Here is an 11,441-nt window from a genome sequence, read left to right on the forward strand (position 1 = left end):
GCGGCTGGTTCTTCCTTAACTCCGGCGAGCCCCCCCACCCCCTGAAAATAGACTGACCCAAAAGTCGATTCAGTCGAATAAAGTGTAGCTAAATCGGAGCAACATCGCAAGCAAGAGCAAGAGCGAGAGCAGCAACGCGAGCAAGAGCAAGAGCAAGAGCAGACCAGGCAGGGGACCGAGAGAAAGAGTAGAGCACTAGCGCGAGCGAGAGCTAAAGCAGCAGCAACTCCTACTGATGTGCACGTCACCGCCGAGGGAGCGATGCCGTGGAGGAAGTGGCCAACAACACCGCAGTGGATGGAGCCGCGCCGTGTCGGCTCGGGACCGAGCGCCGGCAGCACCGCGATCAAATCAGGAAGAAAATGCGGCGATTCGTGTACAACCTCTTTGGTGGCGTCGATTAGGCCGCAGCTTCATCCGAGGAAACGGTGATGCTAATGCTCTTCCGGCGGTGCAGGTGAAGACGGCAGTGTGGGAATGGAGGTGGCGCGAAAGACGAGGGGAACGTCGGGGCAGCTCCTTGGAGGTGGAGGACGGGGTGGCTGAACCGGCGGGACGACCAGATCGACGACGGGTCCTCATCCGATACGGTGGATGAGGGATGTCGAGGTGTTGCTGTGGACGACGTCGTCGGGGAAGAGGCTCCGGCTGGGTGGCAGACGGAGGAGGGTGTGGGGCTTCGCGGGTTTTCTCGGCCTCGGTGTATGAATGGGTGGGCGGATGGGATGGGAGTGGGGACCCATGGCTTAGGGACACGCTTGTCCGAAATTTGGGGTAAGTTACGAAAGTACCCCCACCGATTTGAGGCGGTTCTTTCGGTTCAGGGGTATCACGGGCATTTCACGTGTCGGCATTTCACAGGAGGTGGGAGTTTTCGCGCGCGTTGTCATTTTGGAATAGCAAGGCGCGGGTTGAGATGGAGGGAGTTGTCGGAGCACAACGAGACAAAGATATATCTTAAATATTTCGAGCTAACAAGGCGCGGGTTGAAGAGGCGGGAGTTTCGCAGCACGATAGACAGAGACGCTAGCTTGAAATTTCGGCATAACAAGGTGCGGCTTGAAATTTCAGGAGAACTAGCTTAACGTGTACCCCAAAGAAAAAAGACAACTTAGACTAGTATGATATACTATGTACAATGTGTTTAACACGCACAACACACACAGACACCATTTAGACTAGTAAGGTACACGTGCATTGCACACATGAGATTTGGCAACCAAATTATGAATAAATACCACATTACAGCATGTAAGCTTTGAGTCATGTATGCATGATGTAGATGTTCGTTTAATTCTTATAGTTAATTTCATTCAAAATCATCTAGTTTTTATAAGAAAGCTAATCTATTTTAAGATTCATGGAATTGTGCGTTGTAAGGCATAAAGTAAAAACAAATCATGTAGAAAAACATTTGGGCAATTCTGATACGGAAGATTCTAGAACAAAGAAGAAGTGCTTGTGTTTTGAGGTTTGTGCATTATGCTTAAGTTCAACCATAGGGTCTTCTAGATTGTACATGTGGCAAAATCTGGTGGAATCCAGATGATATCCAATGGCCAGTAGTGCTCAAATTTGCCAGCTCTGCACCATCGGATTGGCCTCATCCAACGACCATCTTTCAAAGTTAAAGTTATCCGCACACTATACAAAAAATATAAAATATATAATATATATACGAGTATAGATATAGATATGTGATGCGAAAGCCACCCATCATCTCCAATTAGAATAGTGTGTCCATGCACGGATGCAATGTGGCCAAACGATGTCTGCCATCGGTATCTCAAATTCAAACCAGTCTGACCTTGTTCAATGTGTATACATTACAACATGCTCATTTCCAAACCACATCGCGCAAATCTCCGTTATATTCATGCATGCATGGGTTTCAAACATCATGATCTCTTATTCAAATATTTGAATTCAACTTTACATTGATTATGACCTCACCTAGTCTTTTACACCCACACATTGGTTTTCTCTTTATAATTGTACCACTAACTTTCTCTCGTGCATGCATGCACACACACTACCAGTCGACATTATCCATCACACACATGCAATCTTTTTCTTTAGGTCGGTCTCCCATGAAGGCACACACACACACATCCCCCTCTCCATCATATTGGGCATTCTTTATCTCTCACGTGCATGCGCAACGATCGATGTTCTATGTGTGTGTGTATATATATAGGTCTTTCATAGTTTTCCACATAAACCGATCAATCTATATATCTAGTGAGGTCTCACCCTCTTTCCCACATCCACATCGATCAATCTATACCTCTCTATATAGGATTACATATATAGCTAACACACCCACATTAATTATATATCCAAGCCCCCCTCTCATCATCCATGCCTTCTGCTTCATCTCTCAGACGCGCGCAAAATGGCGAAGACAGGGGGCAGCAAGGGCCCTGCCCCCCCCTAACATCACTATATATCGAGGCTAATATGAATGTGATCATTAGACAATTGCTGGTAAAAATGGTTTAAGTTGATGAATTGGCCCTTCTCGTAAAGGATTAGCAATGCTTGGCCCCGTAGCTCATGGGACATTTTTCATGGCTCCTCCACCGCGCGCAACAGCGCACGTTCTCGCCCCCTCTCTCTAAATATCGACCTCGCGGTTGTGCACTCCTTCATAGTCTCCCTCCACTCGGCCCCTCGCACCATCTTCTAGCCCCCACCGGATTTTGCCACATGTACAATCTAGAAGACTCCATGGTTGAGCTTAAGCATAATGCACAAATCTCAAAACAACAGTGGTTCTCCTTTATTCTAGAATCTTCCGTATCATAACTGCCCAAACTTTTTTTAGTTGAATTGCCATTATTTGTTTTTACTTTATGTTTTACAACGCACAATTCCATGAATCATAAAATAGATTAAGGGCTTCTTTGATTCAAAGGATTCTCGAAGGAATTTTGGAGGATTCTAATCCTTACGAATTTTTCCTATCTTTGTTGTTTGATTCACAGGATTGTAAACCATAGGAATTTTTCCATATGATTCGTTTGCACTAGATTTCATAGGAAGCATCCCATCCACTCAAACCTCTTTGAAAGAATTCTGCGTTTTTTCTATGCACAATCAAACACTCGTACCATCCTGTAGGATTCAAGACGACATTCCACTCTAATCCCATGTTCTTCCTATTCCCGCGTTTTGGAAATCCTACGAATCAAAGAGGCCCAAGGTTTTTTATAAAAACTAATTGATTTTGAATGAGATGAACTATAAGAATTAAACGAAGGTATACATCAGGCATATATGACTCAGAGCTTACATGCTACAGTGTGGTACTTATTTGTAGTTTGGTTGCAAAATCTGACGCGTGCAATGCACGTGTACCTTACTAGTACTTCGAGTATGTGCAAAACACAATGGCACGCTACACAGTGTCTCTCTTACAGTTCATGAAGCCACGTGGGCACGTGGCACATGTGGAGGCGTTGTCGCAACATCCTTGTGTGGATTGATCACAGTGACGTGCCGCTGGTTCCAGAAGAATGTACTCGTCCTCCCTGAGCCGCACTGGTGGTACATGCACGAAGCGAAGATGTGCACGCACGCCACGCACGCACTCATTCCCTCGCACGCACACGCGGGTACACGAGCGGACGCAATTTTGTACCAAGATCCACCCCATATGATAATTTGACGCGTGAAAAGTCCTTCACTTCATTGATGGTCAATTAATACAGCGCATGCAAATTGAGTGGACGTGAGGGCGGAGGAAAGACATTACTACTCCACTGCGCGCATGCGAGTAGTTAAATCATGGGTTGCTAGTAGTACTTCCATTGGTCTCCTTCGTATTTTGTGCCAATTTTTGACAGTAACATAATATTTACGCATCTGAGCAGTGCTGTCTACTTGAAATTTATGTTCCACTAAACTCATCGGGAGCCGTTTCGGGCCTCGAAACCAAAAACCATCAATTAATCTTTACCTTGTTCCCATCACATTCGAAAGTACTAGTGCTACAATTAAGTGCAAGCCTGCTCACACCTACCAGTACGTACCAAACCTGAACGTGTTCCTACTTTGCAGGTTTTAGTACTAGTGCTAGTACTTAGGCTATAAAAAGGGGAACTACCTAACCGAAAATTACTCTACCTTCCTCCTCATAATTCCTGCTTCTTCGTCCGTCCTTGCCATGGCCGATGTGCAGAGCTCTAGGTCGGGAACTACTCGTAACAAGGGAGCGGCAACTAAAGCTACGGCAAAAAAAGTGGGCTCGCCGCCACGCAGAGACCTCGAAAGATCTCTCACGGGCAGGCGATGGCTCCCAGGAGCGCCCTAGACGCGGAGGCGAACATGCCGAGCTGGCGGCGCTGGAGTCGTTATCCCTCGACGGCATGCCCGATCAGCTCAATAAGCACCTCAATAAGTAGAAGGAGTTCATCCACGGCTTGGTGGAGCTGCTGAAGGAGAGCCTCGACAACATGCCCGCTGAGATCAATGAGCAGGGGGAGTTGACCGCCGGCTTGGTGATGCTGCTGAAGAAGAGCATTGCCTCGGAGAAGAAGGCGACCGGCGAAATCCTGCAACTTCAGGAGGACAACGCGAAGCTCTGCCACGAGCTCGACCTGCTGAAGGAGGAGAACGACGGCTGGAAGAAGCTGCATGAGAATAGTAGTTCCTCGATGAAGATGTTGCAGGCCCTTGTCATGGAACAGAAGGAGGAGTTGGCGAAGCTCCGCATCGAGCACCCGGCTGCTGTGAAGGTACGTAATGCGGCCGTGGAACAGATGATGAAGGCTCGCGTCGAGTCCCGCGTCATGGACACAGTGATGAAGATGGCAGAGGAGACATGCAAGGAGATGGAGGTCGTGGAGGCGATGAAGAAGTAGTTACGACTCCGCGGCCAACAACCCTTCATGTAGTGAGAGCAGCGCCCTAGACTTGTGTGTGCGTCTTCCTTTTTTTTGGGGTGATAATCCTCCTTCTACTTTTGCTCCCGTGTTTCTTATTTTGCTTCGGGTGTTTCGCCGCACGTGTCACCTTCTCTGCGAGTCATGAATAGAACAATGCTAAAAATGAGATGACTAGCAAATTAGATCATTCTTTATCACCAATAGAACAATGCCTCTTGCTAGTAATATATAATAAGAGTAGAGAGTAGAGGATATGGCACTGGGCTGCCGTGTTTCGTGCTCCTCCGTCGTACTCCAGTGGAAAACTTGAGTATACTGCACGGTTCTTTGCTCCTCCTCAGGTCGTCGGCACATTTATACGAGCAGTCAAATCACAAGGCCCTGCCTTCCAGCAGTAATGAGCCGTCAAATCACAAAGGCCCACGCCTCTCGTGAAAAGGACCAACCTAGACTGCCCCGCCCTCTAGCCTTTTAAAAAATGTATACATTTGTATAGTAGTAGTATTGATGGATTGCGCCATGGAGCAAAACTAACAAGATGTAATTAAAGAAAAAGGTGGTACATATAGAGAGCGCTCGTCGCCAAATTATGCATATACTATAGGACACTACCCACTATGAAGGTACTAGTAACATAGACTAGTAACTAGTCTATGCTACTCTCCACTATGACCAGCCAAAGTCGAGGCGCGGATACCAACGAGGGCATGGTTGTGTCTATACTTGGACAACTCACCCGACCGCATGCGCACCAGGCAGACGAAGCTCATGTCGTGTTGGTGCCGTGTGCGGCCCGCACATTAACCAAAACCTCACGCCTCCATCTTAGCCTCCGCGTTTTAAACTTCTCAATCTCAAGGCCAAGGAGCAACATGAAACCTATGATAGAGGAAATCGGATGGTTGAGAACACTACAATTCGTAGCTACAGATGCGTGTGTGAGAGAGGACGAGTGCATGCGTGCACCTCTTCTCAGAGTACAAGTGTATGTGGGTGGCATCGACCTAGGGAGCAGTGATGGTGCGTGCGAGAAGTCCCGAGAGATAGGTGTAAGGCGTCTGAAAAAAGACTAGTCTATAGCTCGCCACGAGGCTATTCCTGTCGAACGCCAAGCGTAAGATATGTATCCGACGGTGCCAGTTTTTGCACGTACACAGCAGTAGAAAAAGAACTAGTACCATGGCATATGCTACACCACGACCGAGAAAATGTGCTGATGTTACGCCATCCGGGAATAGTGCCGCACTTCGAAACTAGAACCTTAATAAATTTTGAGAGCGTACCGTCACATTCCAAATTACTACTACTACCACGCTATATTTAGTTGCAAACTTGTTCACACCGATCACAACCTAAACGGTTTTCCACCAGGGAGAGGTGAGCATGGAAGAGGAAGCATGAGAGATGTCCCGCCTCACCGTGAAAGCAGCCGACATGTCCAACCGCGCAGCAGTAGCATCACAGATGTCCCGTCGCGCCACCGAAGCAGCACGGAGGTCCCGCCGTGCCGTCGATGTAGCAGACTGGTCCGGTGACGCCGCAGAAGCAGCAGAGATGTCCCGCCGAGCCGCCGAAGCAGCACGGAGGTCCCGCCGCATCGCGGCTGCCAAGGAAAATTTCTCGCGGGCAGGCGAGGACTCTTAGAGGCGCATATGTGCGATGGTCCATAGCCAGATGGATCAGATCTCTGGCTGGGCGAGGTTGCAGGAGGAGGCTACCAACGTCATCCGGCAACTAGGGGAGGTCAATGCGAAGCTCCGGGGCGAGCGTGACCTCCTGAGGGCGAAGATCGCCGGAAGGGCGAAACAGGAGGAGGAGACCACTGCCTTGTTGCAAAGGACGGGCGTCATCGTCAAGAAACTTATGGACGAGAATGCCATGCTCCGCATCGAGCGCAATAGGCTGGTGCTGGAATCCGTGGATGCTGCCAAGCAGCGTATTAAGGACATGAAACTGATGAAAGAGATCATTGGCCGCCGCGAGAACTAGTCTCTGCGACCTGCAGCGCATAAAGAAAGTAGAGATCAGCGAGCCAGATCGTTGTATGCGTCTTCCTTCTTCTTTTTCCCTTGTGTATTTCGGCCATAGCCGCTTGTGGGTTTTTTAATTATCTTCCTAATTATGTAAGACAATTATTATCCACTCTCGTCGTCCTTATATATATTCATCAGTCTTGCTATAAGTCGCGGTAGATGCTATATAGGTCCGTCGGATCTTACATCAAGATCCATGCAAAATTTTATTTTCAGATTTTCTTTTTTCTCTCTTAAATCTCAGTCGAGTGAGACATTGCCACGCCATTAAACAGAGGCTCGGGCGCCATTAATGTAGACCTTGGGAGAGAGGTGGACGACAGATGCAGGTCAAAGGGCTCTCCTCCCGATAAGCACGTGCAGGGGTCTGATCGCACGCCTCCCATACTCAAATAGCTACCCTGCATGGTGCCTGCTAGCTAATAAAAAAGGGGACGCGTGGCGGCACGTAAATGGTAAATAGAATGCCCACGGTTTCAATAATACTTGTGTTTTCGATTGTAACGTGACAACACTTGTTCCAAAATGACTTTGTTGATTGTTAATATGTGCGCCTTCGCAAATCGGACATCTAAATTACCACAGCATGTTGGTGCCATGTCATGACACCAAGCCAAGTTTCATGATTTTCATGGAATTAAAAAACCAAGTTCCAGCCGAGCCATGACGCCCAGATGTTTGAATTTCATTCCCATTTCTGGCATGGGACCTAGAAATTTCCCGAGGACACACATGTGATCTTTCAACCAGCTTTGGTGCACTGGAGCATGTGCTTGTATTTAAAATTTGAATTATGCACACAAAGGTGACATGTTCCCTCTCAGCACCACGAGCCTTCTTGAGAGAAGCTCCGGTTTGCAAAAAGCTTATACCCAAACTTGTTCCTATTCTCCAATTTTTTTACCACAGCATGGTACTATCATGACATGACACCATGCCAAGTTTCATGATTTTCAAGCGTGTTTTGGATTTACAAATTTAAAACCAAGCTTCTCAATGTTCTCGGCTGAACCATGATGCCCAGATGTTTAATTTCATTCCCATTTCTTGCATGGGACCTAGAAATTCACCCGAGGACACACATGTGATTTTTCAGTCAACTTTGGTGCACGGGAGCATGTGCTTGTAGTTCAAATTTGAATTATGCACATTAAATGACCACAAACTCAATTAATGTATAAAAAAGGCCAAACGAACCCGGAATAATTCCAAAATTTAACAGGGAACTCATATAGTTCTATGTTGCCTCTTTAAAGAAAATCTGGGGGAGGCAGCGTATATTGTTTCGCACACAAAGGTATAAAGAAATAAAGAAATAAAGAAATTAGCATACCTATTTAATTCTTGGGTTCTTATTATTTATGCCACTAGTTGTGTATCACTACTCATTTTTGCCATTAGTAGTTACAACTACTCAAAAATGCCATCGATCCGTGAGATGCCTGCTCAAAAATGCAATTAGATATCTAAAATATGCCATCGTTAAGTTAGATGTTTGCTCAGAAATGCCATTAGACATTGTTATTTTCACGTCAAACCCGTTGACCATGTTACATGACAAAAATAAGCCAATTCTCACAATGATAAGTTAATGGTGTCCAGCACAACACACCCCTCAGATAAAACTAAGCACCCTGGAATTCTTGGACAAAACTAAGCACCCTGAAATTCTTTCACAACTAAACTGCTGGCTATATGATGTTGGCCATATATATTATATGTATATAATGTCAAGAAACGAGTGGTAGTACTATACCAACTAAAAGATGAAATGTACGAAATATAACGAGAAGAAACATAACATAGTTCTCCTGGGGGCTCAGCACAACACACCCCTTAAATAAAACTAAGCACACCAGAAATTAAAATAAGCAACTAATCCGGTAGACACTGCATTAGAACCACCATGAGCAACGACACTGCCACCTTACTCGGAGTCCTCGTCCATGTCCTCGACTTCGTCCTTGTCCCTCTTCCTCTTGGGCGATACTTCTTTGCTTGAACCGCACACTTGGCTCTTGCTCTTCATCCAACCCTTGTAGATATTGAAACAAAGGTAGCCATCCATTGCGGCGTAGTGGATGTGGTCCATATCTAGTACATTCCACTGCCATGCATGACGATGAAACGTGTACGGAGGTTTCCCTAGTTTACCGTACGAAGGATGAACCATGGCTCCTACCAGGGTCAGCATTGAAGGCTGATCAAGGGAGGGCACCAACCCTTCCTTCTGGAGGTCGAAGGGGTCGCCTACAATGAGGCCTATCCGACCCAGGATTTCCTTGTCGTTCCTAAAGTCTACAGTAACGAATTTGACTCGGCCGCCCTTGAGGAACTTCTTAAATTCCTCGCACTCAACGTCGGCATGGCATATGTGGTAGACCAAGCATAAGTCATGCACGCATACCTGGATCACGGCGGGCTTCTTCTTCTCTACCTCCTTTAGTTTCTTCTTGCTTCCCAGGACTGTGGTGTACTCAACATCTAGCCCAGCGACCCACTCATCATTTGAGTTTTCGAACATGCGTTTGAAGCGAGCAAGGCATTCTTTCACCGTTGTGGAAGAACGGGTGTAGATGACGTCGAACTCATCGCCGGTGATGGTTCTAACCTAGTACTCGCCGCCGATCATGGAGATTTGGGACACCATGGATTTGGGAGGAGGGTTAGGATTAGTGGAACTGTCGTAATGTGAAAGGATGGGACGACTAGGAGCGGTTTATCGATTGTAAAAATGTCGAGTGGGGGGCGTGCGAATGGCAGGGTAGTGGCTTGCCTGGTAGATAAATGGATTCATGCACTGTACTATGGGGGCCCAATTAGATGTCATGTCTACTCGACGCCCAATTAAATGGCTTTCGATGTCATGTCAAGCGTCGGGAAAATTACAGGTGATACGAAGCTTTCCATTCTCCCATGATACGGGCTTCCAAGAGCCCTTGGATCTGAGATCGAACGGTTGCATGGCGTGATGGCGTGATTCTAGACCTATGGGTGAATATCCTATCCTGGAGGGTTATTCTGCAAATTTTCAGCAACTTAGCATGCGACCGTTCGATCTCAGATCCAAGGTGCTGCCAGCAGCCCGTATCATGGTCGCGCATACCACGATCGTCGCCTCGCTCGCGCGGTCGCGCCCTTGGAGATTTAACACGGTGCATTAGGCTATTTGATGTTGGCATGTCATACATAGTCATCACTTAGTCACTCATAAAACAAGGTTAGCTATAAGGTTGGCTATAAGAGTATTTTTTGTTTACTTCTCTCTATCTCTTTCTTTGTAGTATTTATTGTATTTGCCAAGGAGTGACCTCTTCCAATGAAATGGTGCTTAGATGAGGTGCTATGGGCATTAAATGGCTTAGCAACTCAAGTCCCCAATGCATAGGTGCTTAGTTTTTTGTTGCTAAGTTTGCTTCATCTAGGTACACACGCTTATCACCGTTTCTTCTTGGGGTCACCAAACTAGTCTCTCTCTTCTTAATTAACTTGCCACATCAGACTTTATGCCTATGTGGCAGGCTTAGGACCTGTAGGATCAAGTACAATAGTGGGCTATAAGCCCGCTTTACATGGCATTTTTGCATATGTGGGGGAAAGAGTCAAGGAAAAAGTGGAGGAGTGGGCTCTCAAGCAAGAGCCAGCCTCTACATGGTGGAGCATCGGGGGAGGCACCTGTATGGAGGTGGTCAGGAATCGGGAGACTCACGCTGGTCGTAGTGCTGCAGTTAAAATGATAATGGCAAGTCAAATCATCAGGTCCCACTTGTCCAGAAGTAACTCGCTGTCAAATCACACAGCCCTATGTTTGTAGTAGCCTACTCCCTCATCTTCTCGCGTCTCTGTCGAACCGACTAGGCGGAACTGCCCTGCCTACCGCGCGGGAAAAGCCCCGCCCTCGACTTTTAAATAGTACAGTATACTAATTTTGTATCCATGGATTGCGCCATGGAGCAAAGCCTCAAGAAAACGGCGGTACACATGTACGTAGTATACAGCACGCCCGTCGCGTTCACGTCGCACCCCAGACGGTCGGTCGGTCTGGCACGCCGCTCTCTGAATGGAACGCGCGTCATATTGCATTTGCACACACATGTGGGACCTCAATTGAGAACCGACCATAGGCACACTCCCCGGCCCCGCAAGTCGGGTGAGTTAATAGAAGAGAGAGACGGGCGATAGTAATACTAGAGAAGTGTTGTAGGAGTACATACGTTGGTACTTGGACGATCCCTGCAAGACACGGAAGATCAGTTCGTCCATGCATGTGACCAGACTCTAGCAGACATGCCTGGATTGGCTATCATCTACATATCGTGCAGGCTGTGTTGTACAGGGCTATAGTTCTGGTGAGAAATCTAAAAAAAGTTTCTTGTCATCTCGCAAAATTAGGTGTCATGTGCTTCGGATCACTGCGAGGGTTAAACAGCGACAACTGAGTCGGGCTAGTCATTGGAGGCACATGCACGAAGACTACTCGGCTGCCATCTAGGTCAAGCCGGCTATGCTAATTAGGACA

Source organism: Triticum aestivum, chromosome 2D (genome assembly GCF_018294505.1).
Source record: "Triticum aestivum cultivar Chinese Spring chromosome 2D, IWGSC CS RefSeq v2.1, whole genome shotgun sequence".
Lineage (NCBI taxonomy): Eukaryota > Viridiplantae > Streptophyta > Magnoliopsida > Poales > Poaceae > Triticum > Triticum aestivum.